Source organism: Chiloscyllium punctatum, chromosome 8, assembly GCF_047496795.1.
Source record: "Chiloscyllium punctatum isolate Juve2018m chromosome 8, sChiPun1.3, whole genome shotgun sequence".
Taxonomy (NCBI): Eukaryota; Metazoa; Chordata; class Chondrichthyes; order Orectolobiformes; family Hemiscylliidae; genus Chiloscyllium; species Chiloscyllium punctatum.
The window spans coordinates 5,854,645-5,876,412 of NC_092746.1; the positions used below are offsets into that span (position 1 = coordinate 5,854,645).

Here is a 21,768-nt window from a genome sequence, read left to right on the forward strand (position 1 = left end):
ATAGGCAGGTCGGACAGGTCCTGGGGATGGTGCTGAGCTGGAAGGTTGGAACTGGTTTGAGGTGGGGGAAGGGGAAATGAGGAAACTGGAGAAGTCCACATTGATGCCCTGGGGTTGAAGTGTTCCGAGGCGGAAGATGAGACGTTCTTCCTCCAGGCGTCAGGTGGTGAGGGAGCGGCGGTGAAGGAGGCCCAGGACCTGCATGTCCTCGGCAGAGTGGGAGGGGGAGTTAAAATGTTGGGCCACGGGGCGGTGGGGTTGATTGGTGCAGGTGTCCCGGAGATGTTCCCTAAAGCGCTCTGCTAGGAGGCGTCTAGTCTCCCCAATGTAGAGGAGACCGCATTGGGAGCAATGGAGACAATAAATGACATAGGTGGACGTGCTGGTGAAACTTTGATGAATGTGGAAGGCACTTTTGGGGCCTTGGATGGAGGTGAGGGAAGAGGTGTGGGCACAGGTTTTGCAATTCCTGCAGTGGCAGGGGAGGGAGCCAGGAAGGGAGGGTGAGTTGTTAGGGGGCGTGGATCTGACGAGGTAGTCACGGAGGGAACGGTCTTTGTGGAAGGTGGAAAGGGGTGGGGATGGAAATATATCCCTGGTGGTGGGGTCCGTTTGGAGGTGGCGGAAATGTCAGTGGTTGATGCGGTTAATGCAGAGGTTGGTGGGGTAGAAAGTGAGGACCGGGTGGGGTTCTGTCCTTGTTACGGTGGGAGGGGTGGGGTCTGAGGGCGGAGGTTCGGGATGTGGACGAGATGCATTGGAGGGCATCTTCAACCACGTGGGAAGGGAAATTGTGTTCTCTAAAGAAGGAGGCCATCTGGTGTGTTCTACGGTGGAACTGGTCCTCCTGGGAGCAGATACGGCAGAGGCGGAGGAATTGGGAATACGGGATGTCATTTTTGCAGGAGGTGGGTGACTTCAACTTTTTTCCTTCTAGTTATTAATATTACAGTTATAACATAAACCTAAATCCATACAAATGGTAGTGAGTTTTGAAACATTGTGTTCTTAGTTTGCTTTTGAGGCAGATTTTGAAGAAAAACACTGATGTAAACAGGCATACAAAAGTAAACTTTTTTTTGCAATATTACTGCTTCAAAGTTATTCGGTAAAGTCAATCCCTGTCTACTTTCACATTTCAGCAACCCTCAGGTCAACAACATAATCTTTGCCTCATTCTGAACAATGCCATGAGATCTGTTAATGTTTATACACAACCTATAATTCTGAGGCTTGCTGCTTTAAGCATACCCCTTAATTTCACTGTGTGCAGACTGGAATTTGAGAGCCCAAAGTTTCTGTTCCATCCAGAAAGGGAAGTTAGATATCCCAAGAAGCAGAAAGACTGGACATTGGGATGTAACCCACCTTTGATATTCTCTCCCCTTCTGAACTGCAGTGGCCAATTGTGATAATGAGGTGGTGATGTTCAACAGTGGAGGGGAGTGCAGGTCTTGGTAGCATTGAAGTTTCTTTCTTCATCTGTGTAGGGTTGATTAAGCAGCTATCAAATGGAAGTCGGTCCCAGAGTAATCTGTGGTTGACGGAGCTTGGGGAATACTTATGGTTGAGTAATTGGACAGATACATACTTTTCTCGGATCTCTGGCCAATGAAATTGCAACTGTCATATCCTAGCACTGACAGGGGACCACTCCAACTTGCAGAGTCTGTAGGGGTCAGTGACAGAGGAGCATCTTAGTAATGGTGAGTTGTACTCCTCATGCAGAAATTTGGATTTTGGTTTCTTTGCAAAAATATAAAATTGTGGTGATGCTCGCCAATTTACAGGCAGATAGTTTTTTTAAATTTACCTGCAGTGTTGTTCTATATTGCTATCTGCAGGAACATTATAATAAAATGTTGCGTGAGGACACTGATATTGTGCTCTCATTGTAGTCCTGCTTTTTTGATGTAACACAATGCAGTGTATGCAACTACCCTTTATTGTCCAAACCTAAAAAAAAACCACAGGCCACATTTTTGCAGCAAAATAATGGTAAATTTAATGCAAATGCCGTTATTAGATTTCAAATCAGTGAGAAACCTGTGATAAGGAAGAAATATTCTCTGAATCATGAATTACAAGTTTCTCGATGATCTACACTGTTCCACTGTTAACTTTCTAGGAATAGAAGCTTGCTTTCGATCTCCTTGGAATTTCAAGAAATTGTATTTTTTGAGCTTTAATAGCCAGTTAAGCTCACTGTGAAAAGTTAAGGCTGGTGGTTCCCAGTTCTTAATGACACAATTGATGCTTCTACCAATCAATCTCTGCAGCCCAGCAACAACTGGACCTCCTTCTGACAGATAACTTTGATAAGAGCTTTTTAAATATGACATACTTTTTTCTTATTTTATTTTCTGTCTCTTTCTTTGCTGTCCTAACCTTTGCTTCTTTATTTAAACCTCAAAAAATAATGTTTTTTGTTTGGGAGATTAAAATGTTTAAAAATCTGAAGCAGGTGCAACATCTGCCTTGAATCCAACCACGTCTGACTTTAACAGAGGAAGGTCAGAAGTCTAATCTACACTCAGGATGTAGATCGGTGACTGAAATCGTTTGGCCCTCCAACTTTACAAAGTCTTATTTTTTAAGTACTATATGTCCATACCTCAGCAAACCTGACTGTCAAAGTCAGGTAAGAAGAGTTCAATATATAAGTTAAGAGCCTTTGCACTGGGGATCTCTTGTGGTGCAGTGGTAGTATCCGTACTCCTGAACATGGAGGCCTAGTTTCCAGTCCTATCTCCTTCAAAGGTGTGTGTGATATGGAGGTGCCAGTTTTGGATTGGGGTGGACAAGGTCAAAAGTCACCCAACATCAAGCCAGAAGTCACATGACACCAGGTTATAGTCCAATAGGTTTATTTAAGATCATAAGCTTTCGGAGCGCTGCAGGCGAAGGTGTCACCTGATAAAGAAGCAGCACTCTGAAAGCGTGTGATTTCAAATAAACCTGTTGGACTATAACCTGGTGTCGTGTGACTTCTGGCTTTGTCCAAAGGTGTGTAATAACATCTCAGTACAGGTTATTTAGGGGAAAAAAATCAACCTTTGCAGCACTGCTGGTGGGCCAGAAGAGGCAGGAGTCTTTTATCCAGTCTCTACCAGCTAAGAACATGCATTCAAAAGAAATGGGATAGAATACCTGTGCTCTCCTTTCTCCTTTGACATTCAATATGATAATGGCTGATCGTTTGCCTCAACACCACTTTGATAGCTGCTACTTTGATTCCCAATTCACTGCCTTATAGGACTATTTATCTTTTAATCATTTCTCATAGTGAGCGATATCCTTTGTGATAAAATATGTTTCTGATGCTGCTATTTTCTCTTGGTAACTCCTTTTTTTTTGGCATTATCCTTTTCTGTCACGCAAACTAACAAAGGAAACTAAATGACTTATCTCAAGGGCTTCTTTATCCTTTCCAACAGTTATTGACCTATTTAAGTTGCAGTTAAAATGCTATGATGGTACTCTAAGGTTATAGGTTATTCAAAACTGCACACAGGTCTCCTAGCATGGCCTCAACAAATCCCCTTATAATTTATAAGCAAGACTTCCATTTCCTTGCAGATATTTTTAATCAGACATGTTACGACCTTCCTCTGGAAAAGGTGTCTTGTGAACACATTACCACTGTGCCAAAGGAGCCCACCCTTATACTTACATTCCAGTCCCCTTGTGATTAAGTTCCCTTACTATTTGTATTCCTAATTGTTCGCAGTACCTGCATGCTAACTCTGTGTTCTCTGAGTTGCAGTTCTCCAGTTCAAGAATCTAATTTCATAATCAAAAGCCTCCAGGGAAACTCAAATGGTTGTAAGGCATCTTCCACTTTATGACAACAATGAATATAATCTTGAAAGAACACCTCTTATTGCAACATTTATTTTACTATCTACTCCAACTATCCTCTGGCCGTACTAAATTAGAAATTAGTCTTGGGCACGTCACCAACAGGAGGTAGGAGAAGACCAATCAGACTTATTTTACATTGGATCCTTACAGTTAACAATGGCAGAAAACTTCCGTTCTATCAGACTGACCTTGTTTCAATTGGAAATCTTGGTGCACTAGCTCAGCATGCCAGTCAATGTCCTCAGGGGAGAAACATTTGCTCCAGTTTTTAAGGCATAAAGGAGACCAAATGTTTTGTTGGCAGGATCAATGGAAGAGAAGGAGGTTTGGGGCGATCTGGAGGAGTGAGGCAGTAATTGTCCCTGTGGAGAAACTGAGGGACACTCCTGCTCTTGATGCCAAATAAAGGGAACAAAATGACTTATCTCACCATTTGTTGACCTGTTAAAGTTGCAGTTAAAGTGCTATTAAGGTATCTTAACATTAGTGGACTTGGACTAGCTCCTGACCATGAACCACCTGGCTTAATTCAACAGCTTCCTCATCCTCTGCCAAAACCAATGGTGTCAAAATTAGAAGTTGGCAGGAAAAATTAAGCCAATCATTTTAAATGCTCTCTTGCTCCACCCCAGCAGATTGGGATTAAATAAACCCACACCAAAGGAGTAGATTTTCATTTATGGCTCTGCATTTCAACCATCTCTTCGGGAGTGCACAGAATGGGAACTCAGGCTTAAAGACTGCAAAGACATTGTGAAATCCTCTTTGCTCACTCTTGCTTTCTGACATCCAGCCAGACAATAATTTGTGACAAGACAGTATAAATCAAAATGAACCCTAAAGAGTTTGTGTGATGGAAAAGGATGGAGCAAAAACATGGAGGTACCAAAAGAAAACAGCAGGATCAGAAATATATTTTACCACAGAGGATATTGCATACTATGAGAAATGATTGAAAGATAAATAGTCCTATGAGGCAGTGAATTGAGAAACACTTGCAGCCATCATACATACGTAACTGCTCCTGAAGATCAACTTCACATGCTCAATAATCAGATCCGGGTAATGCAATCTAAAGGGACAATGTGAAGAGACTTTGGGATAAAAGTGAATAATTCCGGAAAGAAACACTAAATGAAGTAACTAATAGGATTAATTATTTGTGTCATACTTGGACTGAGAAAAGGAAAATGCAACTTTAACAGAAGTGTAAAATTTAAGAAACGTTAATATAGTATTCTAGCAAATGATGAAGTACTTAAAAATGTTTTACTATTGCATGATATGTAATTGTGTGCTCTGAATACTCTACAATGCATACAGTGCACACCTTTTCCATCTTGTCTATAAATTGCAATCTGCAATCCTGGAAACCACAAAATGTGGAACTTGTTTTTATAAGTCACCAATGCAGTCGTGAGGATAGTGATGAGAGCCACTTCGGGAGGGAGGCTTGTTTTCTTGATTTGTCCTAAATACATAAAGCATGGCTTAACTTAACTAGTGCACACAGATAATACCACGGGGCTAGTCATCAAAAGCAAAGGCAGCATATTGACAGCAGAGCCAACTCACTGAGCTAAATGTGCCCTGACCTGCAGTTACGTAAGGATGCAGTGTCTCAATACAGCTGGATGACAGTAACAAACATAACAAGCACATTTTTATTGGTCTAAGCTTTCAACGCACTCCTGTTGTGATTGCATTAGATATTGGTAAGGGACAAATTGAAGATTTAACTCCTCGAACTTATAGCTGATATTTGCTTCAGGTTTCCCAGGTCAAGTGAAAAATGAATTTATCCTTTTGAGATGTGCTACTCTGTTATGCTTATAAGCTGTTGTATAGCATGTTATATATTCTGACACCCATATCATAATGGCATTGGTGCATCACATTGTTATACAATGAATTATATGATGAGAGGCAAAAGCTAAAACTTGTTTTATCTGCATCAAAGGAGTCTATATTCCACTTTCAGAAGAAGTTTCAGAACATCATGGGGTAAATAGTCACCACAAGTGATAATGCAAAATCAGTGGTATCACTTTGGCCTCGACTTAAACAAACCACCTGACAGATAAACAGCAGGTGATCTATGTAATGCTGCCTGTTTTTGCTTTCTGCTCAGGTCAAGTTCCCACCCTTTTATTTACTTCTTTAAGAACTATTTTTTCAGTGGCATAGCTCCAGTTTTGCTTTTGTTCCATAGCTCTTTCAAGCAGGTCATCTCAACCTCTGTCATCTTTTAAAATTATGAAACCCAAGCAGCAGTCCTTTACATTCTTTGCTGCTTTTGAAGTGTTATTTACTTTTGATGCTCTATTTCTCCTAGATTTTAGTCACTTGTTTACTCTGGGTACATATTCCTTTTCAGCTGCTTTTAATACATATTTTTCACTAAAATATAAAGCTCATTCTCTGTAACAAAGGCTGTGCATCAGCAAGGTCTTGTGTGTGATCTGCTCCACTTATTACTGACAGGAACGAAATCTGGCTTTTAGTGAAGGTCAAGTAATTAATTTCCGGGTGATATGCTTTACAATTTGCATAATTACATCAAATATTGCATTAGAAAGCTTAACTAAGCACTAGCCTTAAATTAATACATGAGAAAGTGCTAAATGCCATGGTAACATTTGGTTTGTAAATAGAGGGGATTACCCTGAATTTACCACAAAAAATAGTCCTAATGGTTCAGGCCCAAACAATTTTACCACAAATCCTTTAAGTAAAATGTCCATATGTACAAGATCAGTTGTGGTATGTGCTGCTGTCACATTACATTAGGGATCAATAACTCTGTTTTACAGCCCTGAAGTAGAAATTGTGTCTTGATTTTACACATTGGTGTTCTGTGCTCTATTCAGAATCAACCTTTCCGTGCTTAAACATGCAATAATTGAATTTGTCCATCTGTAACATCCATTAGAAATTAATATATCCATAGTTACAAAAGGTAAAATTACTAGTTATATGTTATTAAATGCATGGTAGAAATGTCTATAAAATACTTTCTTAACATTTTTGTTGTCTACATATAATTTGTTAAAATTTATTTATACCTATAAATGCATGCATATACAACTATAGCTATACAAATATATTAAGTTATATTGAAACAGATTAGAGACTCAAAGAACTTCTTATTTATTCATTATGAAGCCAGCTGTATTAATATCTATTGCCCGTTAGGCACAGACAGAAATAATTAATGACAAGTGCATACTTTAGCACAGAAAGGCTCAATTGTGCTCAGCTCCTGAATACATTTATTTGGAGTGGACTGTATGTAAACGGAACACTGAAAGACATCAAGCAATGTAACCCTGCACATAGAGCAGAAACTAATCCCATTCCCAGATGAGAATTAATCACACTTGGGTTTGCTAAATGTTAGTTGCACAATTTCTTCGCCATGTTTGGTCAAAATGCCTCAATTATATCCTGACCTGAAATCTGTATTTTTTTTGTATAACATTTAAAATCACAGACACACACACATGGCCTAAATCACACCACAATTAATCATTTCCATCACAACAATGGCCAAGGAGAACAGCTGGAACCTATTTTGAATACTGTTCAATTCAAACAAAATGATTGTGATGCAAGAATAATTAATCATAACAATCTGTAAGTGCTGGTCTAAAGGTCCCTCACTTGAGTAATGGGCATGGCATGCTCTGGCTACATGAGCTGACACTCTCCAGGATCCAGCCCCCAGAGTTAGAGTTGAGATAACTCAAACCACCATCCTTTTATTTGGACCATGGCATATACTACAAGCTTTCAGAAGAATGTCTCAAGAGGTCATTATTTTATTTCATTAATTCTTATTTGTTCATGGGATGTGGACATTGTTGGTCAGTCAAGTGCTTATTGCCTTTCCCTAATCCCTCTTGATAATGTGGTGGTGAGCTGCCTTCATGAACTGCTATAGGTAGACCCACAATGCCATTGGTGGTGGAGTTCCAGGATGTTTACCCAGTGTCACTGAAGGAATGATGATAGATTTCACCTTGTATTGTGATATATAAATCAAGGTGGCAGTGAGTAACTTGGAGGAGGATTTGCAAGTGGTGGTGTTCCCATGTATCTGCTGTCCTTGTCCTTCTAGATGATAGTGGCCATGGGATTGCAAGGTGCTGTCCGAGGAGCCTTGGTGAATTTCTGCAGGGCATCTTGTACATAGTGAACACTGCTGCTATTGAATGTTGCTGGTGTAGGGAGTGGATGCTGAGCCAATCAAGTGGGCTGCTTTGTCCTGAATTGCATCAAGCTTCTTGAGGGCTGTTGGGACTGCACGAATCGAGGCAAGTGGGGAGTGTTCCATCACACTTCTCACTTGTACCTTGCAACAGGCTTCAGGAAGTCAGGAGCTAAGTTACTTGCTGCAGCTTCCTAAACTCTGAACTGCGCAACAAAATCAGAAGTAGGTTGTGAATCAAAAGCAATCTTATACAAGGAGGGCAAGACAACTTAATCAAGTCATTTGGTGTCACCATGACATTCAGAGACAAAAACAATTAGGGGCATATTCTCCTGTTAAACCGTTTGCAAAATATTGAAAACAGCAGAAATGCTGGAGACATACAGCCAGGCTTTGGATGAAACTTTTTTTTGCAAGGCCATGGTTTGTGTGTAATGCAACGCTACAATAAAAGATGGATATATGTCAACATTTTACCATTCCCTGTCACCCTCATCACTCTTTTTTTTTAGCGCTAATAAATAAAACAAAAACTTCAAGCAGTTCTGCTGTTGGCCTGGAATTTCAGAATCCCCGTTCATCCAGAGTGTAAAATTTGACACAATTGTTCTCCCAGTTTCTCATCCTGCTCTAAATTTATGGGTGAGGAGTTATTGCTTTAATTAGGGCAGAGATGTTCCTGCTATTCTGCTGCCATGAAAATCAAAACTTTGAAACTGTAATAGCAGGCTGAGGCCCAGGAAGGCCTGGAGAAAAACATTTAAACATTTGTAAAAATACAGAACTAGTCCTTCAAATATGCGACAGTCATCTGGCATTCCATCTCATTGAGGAGGCTTCAGCCCAATCCACATCCAACAACCTGCTCTGAAAAATATGCTCATGTTTTGCCAAATATGGCAAATTATATCACAGCAGCTGAGCCAATCCACAACATTTGAAATAAAACCACGGTTACCATTCTTTAAACTAAACATCATTGTCTTTAATGTGCCTAACCACCAGCACTTATGTAATCTCCTGGTAGAAAAAAATAAAATAATAGCGAAGAGAATACTTCATGGTGCACATGCCTCTACTACACTGTGTTAAGGGCAGCATGGTGGCTCAGTGGCTAGCACTACTGCCTCACAGCACTAAGGACCAAGGTTCAATTCCAGCCTTGGCTGCCTTCTGTATGGAGTTCATACATTCTCCCTTCAGGTTTCCTCCCACAGCCCAATGATGTGCAGCATAGGTGGACTAGCCATGGGGAATGCAGGATTACAGGGATGGGGTGGGATGCTCTTTGGAGGGTCGGTGTGGGCTGAATGGCCTACTTCCACACTGTGATTCCACGAATCACCTTTACATTTTTGCAATTATGCCTTGAATATTTTTTCAAGTTCTTCCTTGAATATTTTCTTTGCATAATGATAAAAAAAATTATTCTGGCATTCCATCTCATTGAGGAGGCTTCAGCCCAATCCACATCCAACAACCTGCTCTGAAAAATGTGCTCATGTTTTGCCAAATATGGCAAATTATATCACAGCAGCTGAGCCAATCCACAACATTTGAAATAAAACCACGGTTACCATTCTTTAAAAAAGAAGTGTGAACATACCCCACTTCCCAATGGAGACTGATCCTGTAAAAATATTCCACCACATGGATCCAAATCCTCATTTTCACCAAAAACTAATCAATTCTTCTTTGGGCCATACCTTTTCTGTATCTGTCTCTTATTTTTGAATTATATTGTTTACAGTCATACAGATCAACTGGCAAACAGCAGTAAAACACATTACCTCTGTGGTAGCAGTTGTGACAGTAATTAGCTTTACAAAAACCTCATAGAATGTTTTGAGCTATTGCAGAGTATCTGCAGTCACCATGTGGATTGAAACCTGGGGTTATCAATTTGTGAACTACGGCGAAACTAAAAATTTCTTTGCAGCTAATCTAGGACTATGCTTATACATATATTCGATTGCTTCTCCTGAATAATTAAGTTCAAATAGTCCATCCACTGTCAAACTTCTTCATTATTTTAAATGCTTCAATTTAAGTATATTAATTATACTTTATACTATACTTAAATTATAGTATAGTGTGTTCATTATAGAATTTAAAAACACAACCTTATAATCATAACATCTCAGAGCTTTTAAAGCAGAAATAATGCAAGCCTCTCTTCTAACCCTTTAGTATTATTCATTCATTAACACACTGGTCTACTGGAGTTACTGAATTGGCAGACACAATCTTGTTCACCAAACTTGAGAAACACGTGTTCACAAACCTGACCAGATATTTGAGACACGTACTGAAGATATAAACAGGCCTAGGTCTCTCTGGCAAGTGGCTATGCTGTTCTGCACAACATAGTTCTATAGCAAAGCTTAGACCTACCAGTGGAATCAGTCATAAGGCTAAGAGTGTTTTTGAGCTATTTCAAGTGAGATGTTGTGAGGTTGAGGACAATCTAACACCAGTTTTGCAAATTACCATCTGAAATGTCCTCAGTAATGTAAGGTTCACTTGGGTTCCTCCAGGGCATAGAACAAACACATGCAAAAAAACACTTTTGTCCTTAATCATGCTCTCCACCTCAAGCTGTGACCCCATGCGGCCAGCTGTGCAGGATGGCATTGTCAGTCTGACTTATCTTTGTACTCACAAGAGATTGCAATAAAGTCTGTTGTGAGTTGCCTTTCTTCTCTTGGCAGGAAGGATGTTTATTGTTTTCTTCAAATTTCTAGGTGTGACATTCTTGGGGTTTTTTTCCCTCTCTCTCCAGACAGCCATTTAGTTTACATCCATAGCTATTTTTGGCTGCATCAACTCTCTGAGGTAACTTCCATGTTGAGAATTGCCCCTGTCCAGTTTCTTGGGGAAGGAAGGGTGAGACGGGGTGGGCTAATAATGAGATGTAAATACATGAAAATAAGGCAGTCGTATTCTCCTGTGAGATTCTAAACTCACTGTTTCAATCTTAAGGGGATAATTGGATATTGTTCTTACAACAGTGAGATTCTGATTTTCTATTAACGTTCATTATATTTCTTGCACATTCTGGCCATTGCCTACCTCACTCAGGAGAATGAAAACTTCCACCCTTCGAGACTTGTGATTCTTTTTTGAAAGAATCGAAATTAATATATTTCCTAATATATTAATTCTGATAAAATAGTCAGTTTATCCTTATGGAAATTTGTTTATTTTTAGTAGACTGCAGCACATTATCAGAAATAGATTCACAACTTGATGGTTTAAAATCTCAAACCTATTTTCAAAGTATTGATATGTATTTTATGAATATTAGATATGTTTTGTAGCAAACATGGGTTCTGGTTGCCACAGGTTTGACAAGCATCAAAATCCTTTTGGATAACACTGCATAACACATCCGTGTATATATATCCTTATGCAAGTTCAAATATTTAATCTTTCTTGTCCATGCACTTGTATATAGTACAACCCTGTGTTTTCAATTTAACTCAAGGCAGGATACCTGTTTTAACTGTTGAAACCCCGATGGCTAATGATCCCTGGGTTATTGACCCCATAAGGAACTGGCAAAGATTAGCATGAGTACAGGGGAAGATCTGTCCATTGGAACACAAGACAGGATATTGGACTTTGATGGACATGTTGGTCAATGAGTGAGAAATGAAATATTTTGAGGCGAGTTCCAGCATCATTCATTTCATGGCCCACCCACACTTCACTGCTAGCTAAATATTACTGCTAGCTATATGCTTGTGGATATTTTGTTGCAGGTCAATGGAGTTCTAGAAGGCTGAGGCCTAGAATTTGGTTTAAAATGACATTCTGACTCTGCAAATCATTTGTAAAGATCTTCATTCATAATGTGATAGCCATGTTTGATGTTCCACTCAGGGGACCAGTCATACTGTGGATGCAGACATCTTTCCAAAATGTCCGTGGTGTGCTTGAGGCAGATTCCTCCAATCTCATTGCAATGCTAGACAATGTGTCTGGAAAACATCGGACATTGTCTAATTGGCGCTCAAGAAGTTTCCTGTTTGCCGATGGTGCTCGAGGTATATAGCATCTAAAGAAACAGCTAAGAGGGTTGCACCCTCTGATACACACAACCAGACATTGGCTGATTTGGAGTGACTCCAGGGCCATTAACAAAATGATGGGTGGAGCTTGATTTTGGGAATTCTGACACCATTCCCAGTTTTTGCTGGCACAGAATGTACCATGCACTCTGAATCTCAGACTGGCTCTATTGCTTAGGCTGGCATCTCCAAACATTCTGCCATTTTTGTGGAGTTTTGCCAACTTCTCTTTGACTCATGGTTCACAGATTTCAGAGCAGTCGTGAGCAATAGTTTGGATTCTCAAACTTTTAAGGAGGTATATTCAAAAGATCTTATCCATGCCCCCTGTATTGGACTTCATGCCAACTGTACCTCTACCTCCACCCCTCATGCTACAAGCAAGTATAATGAGATTTGACTGAGAGCCTGACTTATAAAGGGATTGTGAGCTTGGGCGGCTGGAGAGAACTTTTCATGAATATAAAAAGGTCTGTAAGTTATTTTATTGCTCAGAGAGTCATACTTAGATTAGATTCCCTACAGTATGGAAGCAGGCCCTTCAGCCCAACAAGTCCACACCAACCCTCCAAAGAATAAACCACCCAGACTTATTCCCCTAGCCTATATTTACCCCTAGACTAATGCACTTAACACTATGGGCAATTCAGCATGGCTAATTCACCTGACCTGCACATCTTTGGACTGTAGGAGGAAACCCAGGCAGATACAGGGGGAATATGCAAACTCCACACAGTCACCCAGTGCTGGAATTGAACCAGATCCCTTGTGCTGTAAGGCAACAGTACTAACCACTGAGCCACTGTGCCCCCTCAAATAGAGTTATACAGCAGGGAAACAGACCCTTTAGCCCAAACAGTCCATGTGGAACGTAATCCAAACCTAAACAAGTCCCACCTGCCTGCTCCTGGCCTATATCCTTCCAAACCTTTCCTATTCATGTACTTATCAAAACGTCTTTTAAACATTGTAATTCATCTGCCTTGTCAGAGTCTCAATATTTATTTGCACAAGATTGAGAGTAAATAATTTTATCCTGTTATTTTGCTTGAATTGTGATGCTTTAATTGAACCTTCCATAGGGTTATCGGAATGCCAAATTTGTTTTCAAAGGTTGTTTTGTTTCTGAGCAGTTTCACACATGCCATTGTTACTAAACAGTTCCTGGTGTCTGTACATAGTGAACATTGGATGAATGAAAGGGTCATGATGTTGTAGAAAGGGTGTGAGAGGTCCCAGAATGTGGATGGCAGCCATGAGTTGGCATTGCAATGGCATGGGGGAATGGTGATAACCAGCAGAATTGGTAGAGGTGATGGACTTTGAAGGGTTAAGGACTAGAAGGCTTGAAATGCAACACAACAAACGGACAAAATCCCCGAGAACTGATCAACTTCTGGGGAACAATGAACCCAACCCGATCTCACATCCACCCTCCCCTGGATTGAGAATTTGGTCCACTGGATCACTTTTTACCAAGGGGATCAACCAAATCAGTAAGTTGCCCAACTGAAGTTATTTCTCTCGAAAGCAAAAACTCAGCCATGGAAAGCACACACTGAACTATTTGAAGAAGCTTTCATTTTCAGAGCACAGCAAAGAATGGTTTCAGTGATTTTTCTGTCAAATAGCATGAAGAATGTTTTCTTCATTAAAACTAGATCATTATCATCTTAACCAGAAATCATCCCAGCCGTCTTTTATAAACTTGCTGGTCATGATTTTTGAAAACGCAACTTTAAACGCAACTCCTTTTCCCACTTTCTATTCTATGGAAAAATGGTCAAAACTTCAAAATGTGACAATGCCACAATGATGAACAGATGTTCTTGTGAGAAAAAGTTAATTTGCGATCTGACCGGAACTGCTTTGCATTCCACATGGAGATTTAGCTTCCAAAATTTAAAATTGTATCATTTTCATTTTAATGACTTCCTTTTAAATGAGAGCAAATTTTTAAAATTTACGTTCCTGTTGTGGCGTTTTGTTGGCTCTGCCTGTTTTGTTAAAAAAAATATGCAGCATAAGCATACATGAGGAGAAACTGTGTTCAGTTGGTGGTCTTGTATTATCAGGAGAGATTTGAAAAATTGATGTTTGCTTTAAAAAGTACTGGATTGACTGCAGACACAGATATTTTAAAAGTTGAGAGAGAAAAATAATTAGATTGTAAATAATCTCTGGATGAAGTGGACCTGGCTGGATGAATTCTTTTTTCCTCGTTTTGATTTTGTAAACTGCAGATTTTTCAATCTCCGGAAACCACATCTGGCCAAATATCTGAACCCAGTAGGACAGTTCCATTGGGATTCTTTCCCCTTATCTGATGTAACTTTGATTGAAGACTCATAGATACACCAGAAAATCTGTGTGAACACTTTAGCCATGGTTCCTCAAGGTCTTTCACCAAAGCTAGAGTGAACAAGAAGGAAAATTCTGAAAGGAATTCAACTTTCCCCACCTGCCCTCACCTCCCACCCTCACCATTTACACTGTCTGCCCAGGATTTTCTGGTTGTACAATCTATACAGTCAGTAAGTCTGTAAAAATGTTCGGTAAACATATTGTTGCTGTGACTGTCAAACACTCAATGCTTTCCAGAAGTAAGTTGTGCTTTATAAGAGTCACAATAAATCCCAAATTCTTAACAGAAACTTTGTTCCCTTGAAGTTTTAAAATGTTGTTAAAGTAGGGGATTCGAAAATCTGGAATGATGCTTAACATTCACAATGGGCGAATCAAAACCTTAATTTTGATCAAATTACTTAAATTGTTGTGTAAATGGGATGACGAGTCAGATGCAAATAGGGGACCGAATCTACTGATAAATTGAGAATTATTCGAAGGACCCAGCTGAATATTGTTTGCTGATGTGTCTCTCTTATATCTGCTCTCCAAACAGTCGCCTGTATTATTTTTATATTCAATACTCTGTTTACAGTTTCTGTAGACCTCACTGCACCCAATCTGAAAATTTTAATTTTTAATTTTCTGTGCATTGTATGTACTTGGAGATGGGCGATTATCCAATTGAAGATGAAGCACTTACTTAAATTTAGGGGAGACATCAATGCTGGCTCCAGAAATTCTTATCGCTGCTTCACCAGTAACAGTACAACAGAGCGGGTGGGATTCTAACCCTGACGGCTTATTTGACTCCAGGGAGAAGTCACTAAGTTTAAATGGTAGTGACCGGCCCATGCCATGAGAAGAACATCTGGGCTTTTTGCAGGAAAGTTGGGAAAACAATCGGAAAAGGTAACTATGGCTCTTTTAGCTCCTGATTGGCTGCCTCATTTATGATGTTGGTGAAGGTCACCACAGGAATTCAGTTTATATTTTCAGGTCAACTCCACGATTGAAGGTATGATGGGTCCTTCTGCTGAATCATAGAATCCCTACAGTGTGGAAGCAGGCCATTCGGTCCATTTAGTCCACACCGACTCTCCAAATAGCATCCCATCCTACTGTATGCCTGTAACCCTTGCATTTCCCGTGACTAACCCACCAAGCCTACACATCCCTGGACACTATGGGCAATTTCGCATGGCCAATTTACCTAACCTGCACATCTTTTGGATTGTAGGAGGAAAACAGAGCACCCGGAGGAAACCCACGCAGACACAGGGAGAATGTGCAACCTCCACACAGACAGTCTCTTGAGAGTGGAATTGAATCTGGGTCCTTGGCACCAAGAGGCAGCAGTGCTAATCATTGAGCCACCGTGCCACCCTTTCTCACTTAGCTTTGATGGTGATGGGGTCAAGGGATCTCCTGTTGTGGAAAGTTCTTCACCATGCCCCCTTTGAGATCATGGATCATCTTTGAGTTGGATGGAGATTCCACCAAAACAAACTGCATTAAAACCACATCACCTGCACTGGACCACTGTTGGACTTTGTTCCTTCATTTGGTTCACTCTTATCCAACTAGACATGGGTCATGAGGTCAATGAAAATGCAAAGCCTATATCTTTAGTCTGTTCAGATGAAAAGAAATATTATGTATCGAGGAACCGAAGAAGGCCTGTATTTATAAAGCATTTTTGTTCATTTCTTCCCAAACAATTATTTGTGTGACATAGTCCTGTTATTTTGTACAAAAACAAAACAGACACTTAGAGCACTGCAAGATCGCACAAATAAAAGTAGTGTTTGACCTGTTGACCTTGTTTTTTGCTGGTTGTAGGAGGAATGGGAGTCAAGACATACAGAGAACCTGAATAGTGCCATGCGAGATAACATGAATTCCAAATCTATCCTGTTCACATTCCGAAAGCCTTGCTCTTGTCAGCAGTTATTTAAGTTAGTTTTCATGAGTAAAGGCAAATAAAATTTTGAAATGAAGGAAAACATGTGTAGTAACCTTTTCAACAGTATCCATTTGGGCAGAATACAATTTTGAGGCCACAAGTTTTTATTAGAAGTGCAAGCCAACAATTAATCTATTTCAACTCTCACAAACTCCAGCTGCAATTAGAATCGTGTTGCTCACTACCTCTATAAATGGCTTCCGATCAATGTAAATACCTATTTAAAAAATGCTCCTGATTTCTTTAGGGATCTGCTCTGGGGAAATCTCAATTGTATAACCATGTACACACTATTAAGGATTGATTCAAGTAGGTAGAGGTTGGGGGGGACAAGAGAGACTTCAAGAAGCAGTAGCATGTCTTGAAAGATATAGCAATACTGTTCTAAATAATGGAATACGATACATTGATGAGAGACCCTTTATAGCTGTTTGTGGGAGACTGGGATTCTTTTCAGAATGTTCAAACCTAGGTTAAAATCCAACATTAATGGGTCACATAATAGGCTTCTCTCCTGTACTTCTCAAATATTCTAAGTGAATTAGGTTTAGTTCGGTTCCCAATTTATGAGAGCCTTTAGCACAAAGTCACAGCACTAATTCATCTACTTCATGCAACAATAATTATAGACACTGCTGAATGACAAACATTATCTGGTATTTAGCACTGAGATGATAGGGTTATCACTGTCATGATATAGTTAGAGAAACTTTGCATCACACATGTCCCATGCCATATAGTTTCGGAATAAGCAGCAATTCAGTCAGGATCTGTAACAAGAAAGGCGTGTTCATTTTTAGGCATTCAATGGTTTCTGTTCCAAATTCACATCTCATCACTTGAAGAATTTCCATGTAACTTTATTGTCCCTATGCCACCCTTGAGCTTGCTACTTGGCTGAATTTTTTATTTCTTCATTTTCCTAATTTTCTTTTCCTCCAAGAAGTTGTACTGAAGAATCTGTACCTCGGTACCTTGTACCTAAGATGGCAGCATAAGTGGTGACTTGGAAACTTTTCATTGCACTGATTTGAGTACATGTGACAATAAAGCTAATCATTCATTTTTCATTCAATGTTGTAACGATGCAGGAGTCCTCCAGTTTCCATCTAGGATGTTCCTGATTTTAGCCAAGCAAGTTAAATAGGAAATAGGGATGTATTTAGAAGCAATGGCTCTTATTTTTATAGCTGGAACGAGTCACAGTATGTACAAACAGAAAACTGAGGTCGGATTTCATTTGAATGATGAGATTATATTCAAACCATTGTATTAATGTATAAATTGACTTTAAGATGCGATCCATACACAGAGGATTCTCTCCTTGACTCTGTGGGATGTCTATCCATAATTCATTATGGTTGCAATTCATGTTTGATGCTTGAGCTCAATAAATATTAATATAAAGATATCAGTCAGGAAAAATCAGAACATGCCTAGCTGTCAAAATACTAATTTATTAGTTAATTAAGTTTGAAATTCTCAGTGAAGTTTGGAGAATAAGTCAGTAAAAATGTTACCCTATGGCAACGTGCTGAACAACTGAATACTTCAATGCATCCTGAGTCTTCCAGTGCTATTCTGTTATGGTCTAAGTGGCTAAGGTGATCACTGTGGCGTTAATTTAGCAGACTTGATCTCTCCAATAATTTTCATTGTTAGCAAAGCTATGACAATCAATTGTTCAATGTTTTGGGCACAGGAGTAGGGCAAAAGTCCCAGCTAATTGTTATATTGTGTACAAAATGGCATACGTCACCCACACTAGAATCACTAAGAATTTCCACATGTAATAATGGCAGGAATAATAGATGCACTATGACACAAGTCTTCAGCAAATTCAACTCCATGGATCAGTGAGCAGTGGAAGTCACCACACACTCAACAAGAGCAGCTTTCACTAATATAGAACATTGACTTAGTAAAACATTCAAAAGCCAGTTTTAAATGTTATCAAACAAAATTTGACTTTGAGCCTTAGGAGATATTAGGACAGGTGACCAAAATTCTGAATATGGATGAAAGGCAAAGTGATTTAGCAAAGGAATTCCAGAGCTACAGCCTTAGTTGCTGAAGGCATAATCACTTCTGGTGAAGCAATTAAAATTAGGAAGGCTCAAAAGCCCAGAAATCAAGGCGTATAGATACTACCTGCACTATGAAGCAATAGTTTGGATATTTTTCCTCTGCCTTTTAATGGGCACTAACCACACTGTAGTATCACAATTTATTACTTTGGTAACAAGTGTATATTTCTGTTATTCAGCCCCATGCTTTGAGGAAGTCTATAGCTAAATACATGTTCATTTCTTTTCAGTATTGTGATTTTTGTCTGATTCACATTTTTGAATATATTTTCCCTTATGCCACTGTGATGATATCAAGAGATAGTAAATGAAAGGTTAATTTTTAATTCTCATCGCATCAGCTTCTTTAATTGGAAAGTGAAGCTGTGTATGTGTGCATGCTTCATATAATACTGTACATTTAAAACATCTATTTAGATAATAATGATTTTTCATACATTTAAATGAGAAGGGTTTATCAAATCATAATTCATCATGAAGCTTAATTTGTCAAGTTTGGTTAATTGCAATGAAACTTAATAATCTATTATATGACACTATTAGACTATGCTACGCTGCTGATTCATTTATAAAATTTAATAGGAATTCATATTTTACTTTGAATGGATGCTCCATCTTTTTAAATTCAAGGTTTATATACTCAAGATACTAAAATGGTGGGGGATGGGGAACAAACTACATTCAATATCATGGCTGCAGAGCCACTTGAGAGATTAATGGCATCTTCAAGAATATAATTGATTATTCATAGATCCCTGCTGAAAACTTGAGGCCTCTGGGTTTTCGGTTTTCCCTCAAGATGGCAGTAGTGGCTGTAATGAGCACCATATGAAACATCTGCAGCTCAACATGGTAGCAGCTTTATTGAGTGAGTGCTTCAAAATGGTGATTTAAAGGGAAAGGGCAAAAGGAATGGATTGTCAGAGGCGTTGACTTCAAGCTGAGGATATTTATCACTGATTGGTTACTGATTTCTTTGTATTACTTATAAAATACTTTGCAAAATACTTGCAAACATAACTATATTCCTTTGTTCTTTATGAATTAAAAGATAAAATGTTCTGCTGGGATTTCAGTGGTTTTGACAGTTGAAGGAAGTCCTGAAGGTCAGGCAAGTGATTTGATTACCCAAGGGAGCTCTTTCACAAGTTCTTTGAAAGCCATTCTTGCCTATGGAATCAGTGACTGTGAACCATCACGAAAAGGTCTCATTATATGACCGAGATCATTTGTAACAACTAACAGGATAAAAGTGTGAGAACATGCCTTACGTCAGTGGCATTTACTCATATATTGGCCTGTAGCTACAAATTATGAGCAAATGAGTTTCCTGCTTTTTATAATGTTTTAATCTGGAAATGTTATTTCATGTCTCACAAATACATGCTGTTGTACCGAGTGACATGGTTGGAGGAAAAGGAGGCAGGTTAATGGCTTGAGTCTTTGGTAGTTTCTGATGTATTTGACATCTCCATGGTTTCTGTGATGAAAGCAACTCCAGCCCCCAGCTTTCTGGCCCAGATAAACATCTCTAATCACTTTCATGTGGAAATAAAAGGAGCTGGGGAATGGCACAGACTGACTGGTTTCAAGTCTTAATAAGAGGCCCAGGGACATATTTCTGTGAGATCATGTATAAATCATTTTTTAACCTTAGTGGAGGTCACTTTGGGGAGTTGTAGTTCTGCACTTCACATACATATTGTAGCTCAACTTTACGCATAAATCTACTCTTTTACTTTGCAAATACTCATATTGGGATTCAAAGTCATTGCATTTATATTATTTAGCTGTGTTTCCGTGTGCTTGTCAATCATATGTTACATCCACAAACCCCAATGACCTTCTTCACATTTTGTGTACTTTACGATGCTGAAAAATATTTTGGCTGGTTTATTCATTCCCAGCTGACCTGTGCAGTATGTGAGCGTTGGTTAACTTAATAATCATCACATCGTTAATTCCAAGACTACCTCACACCAAAACTACTTTCACACAAGTTTATCGGTTTGTGAAGTACAATTCAAATCTGAGTTATTTCCTACAGGCACAGAGCTGTTTGAACAGCCGCTGAAGTGAAATTCAACAGAAGGCTAATATACATTCAGTTCTGCAGTTTTGTCCTCAAGTGTTTCTTTTAACTCTTTCCTTGCTGCAACAGGTCTCCAACTGCCTGCTGTTAGCTTCCAGACTTGAGTCTCTAATTTCAGTCACAAATGTGAGACATACAGCCTCCAGCACCGGTTCAGCAGTTGACTGAAAACTTCAGCGGTTTTCCTTGGTCCTTTCATTTCATCCTCCTGCAGGACGTGAGTATTCTGATTTCATGCAATGCCCCATCTAGTGGCAAGAACTGTATACAACAGGAGCCATTAAAAAGTTATGAGGCTCTGGGATAAGTGTGGTTCAATTCATTATTACGTGGACTTCGCAACGCAGTGTATCCCAAAAACAAGTTAGCTAGTCAGAAAACACAAACAAGCCTAATTAAGTATTAATAAATGTCCTCTTGTCAAATGCTTGCCAAGCCTGATTGTATTGGGCAAACAGTTCAAATTCAAATAATGATAGAATTAGTTTGTCGATAAAACTTCTATATGAATCAAGGTTAGTTGTGTATCGCAAAGTAAAATGAGCAACTAACAAACTGTTTTGCAGCATTTCAATTAATCGTTCACTACATTTAAATGGAAAACACAAGAAAGTAATTAACAGAAAGATACATTTTATGTAGAAAGTAAATATATTTCGTATATTTTGAATTACATAGTGGATTAACAATAACTTGGGCATTAATCACTGACAAGCAAGAATCCTTTAAACTTACAGCTTGTAGCTCAATGTAGACAGGATAAAGGGATCAGAAAGTGGATGATCTAGGTCAGTGGAAATTTGTCATAAGAAACCAATAAACACTTTGAGAATGTATTAGAACAAAATACTGAGAAAGAACACTGAGACAACGCTTTAAACATCAAAAAAGGTACTAACTTTGTCCAGTGGTCAGTTGATTCAGTCGCTATGCATTCTTGAAATTGATCACTCACTTTCTCAGTGTGAATGCCATCTACAGACATAAACCTGCAACTTTTAGAGTAGCAACAATAAACAAAAAGAGAGGAGAGAAGCCAAAACAATTCAAAAACAGAAAAGAACACTACACTTCAATACAGATTTTCATTGTGCAGTTGAAAAGAGTACAAAACAGCGCAGTAAGGA

The 21,768-nt window shown here is 39.1% G+C and overlaps 1 long non-coding RNA gene across 2 annotated transcripts in view; it reads left to right on the top strand.

Moving 5' to 3' along the window:
• LOC140480350 (uncharacterized) overlaps positions 1-21,768 on the top strand; it is a 48,982-nt gene that overhangs the window by 5,471 nt on the left and 21,743 nt on the right. Inside the window, exon 1 of one of the 2 annotated variants that reach the window (XR_011961276.1) lies at positions 20,570-20,858. The exons of the other annotated variant lie outside the window; for it this stretch is intronic. This is a non-coding gene — a long non-coding RNA (uncharacterized lncRNA). Of the gene's footprint in view, positions 1-20,569; positions 20,859-21,768 lie in introns of those variants that run through there. 2 annotated transcript variants of the gene reach the window in all.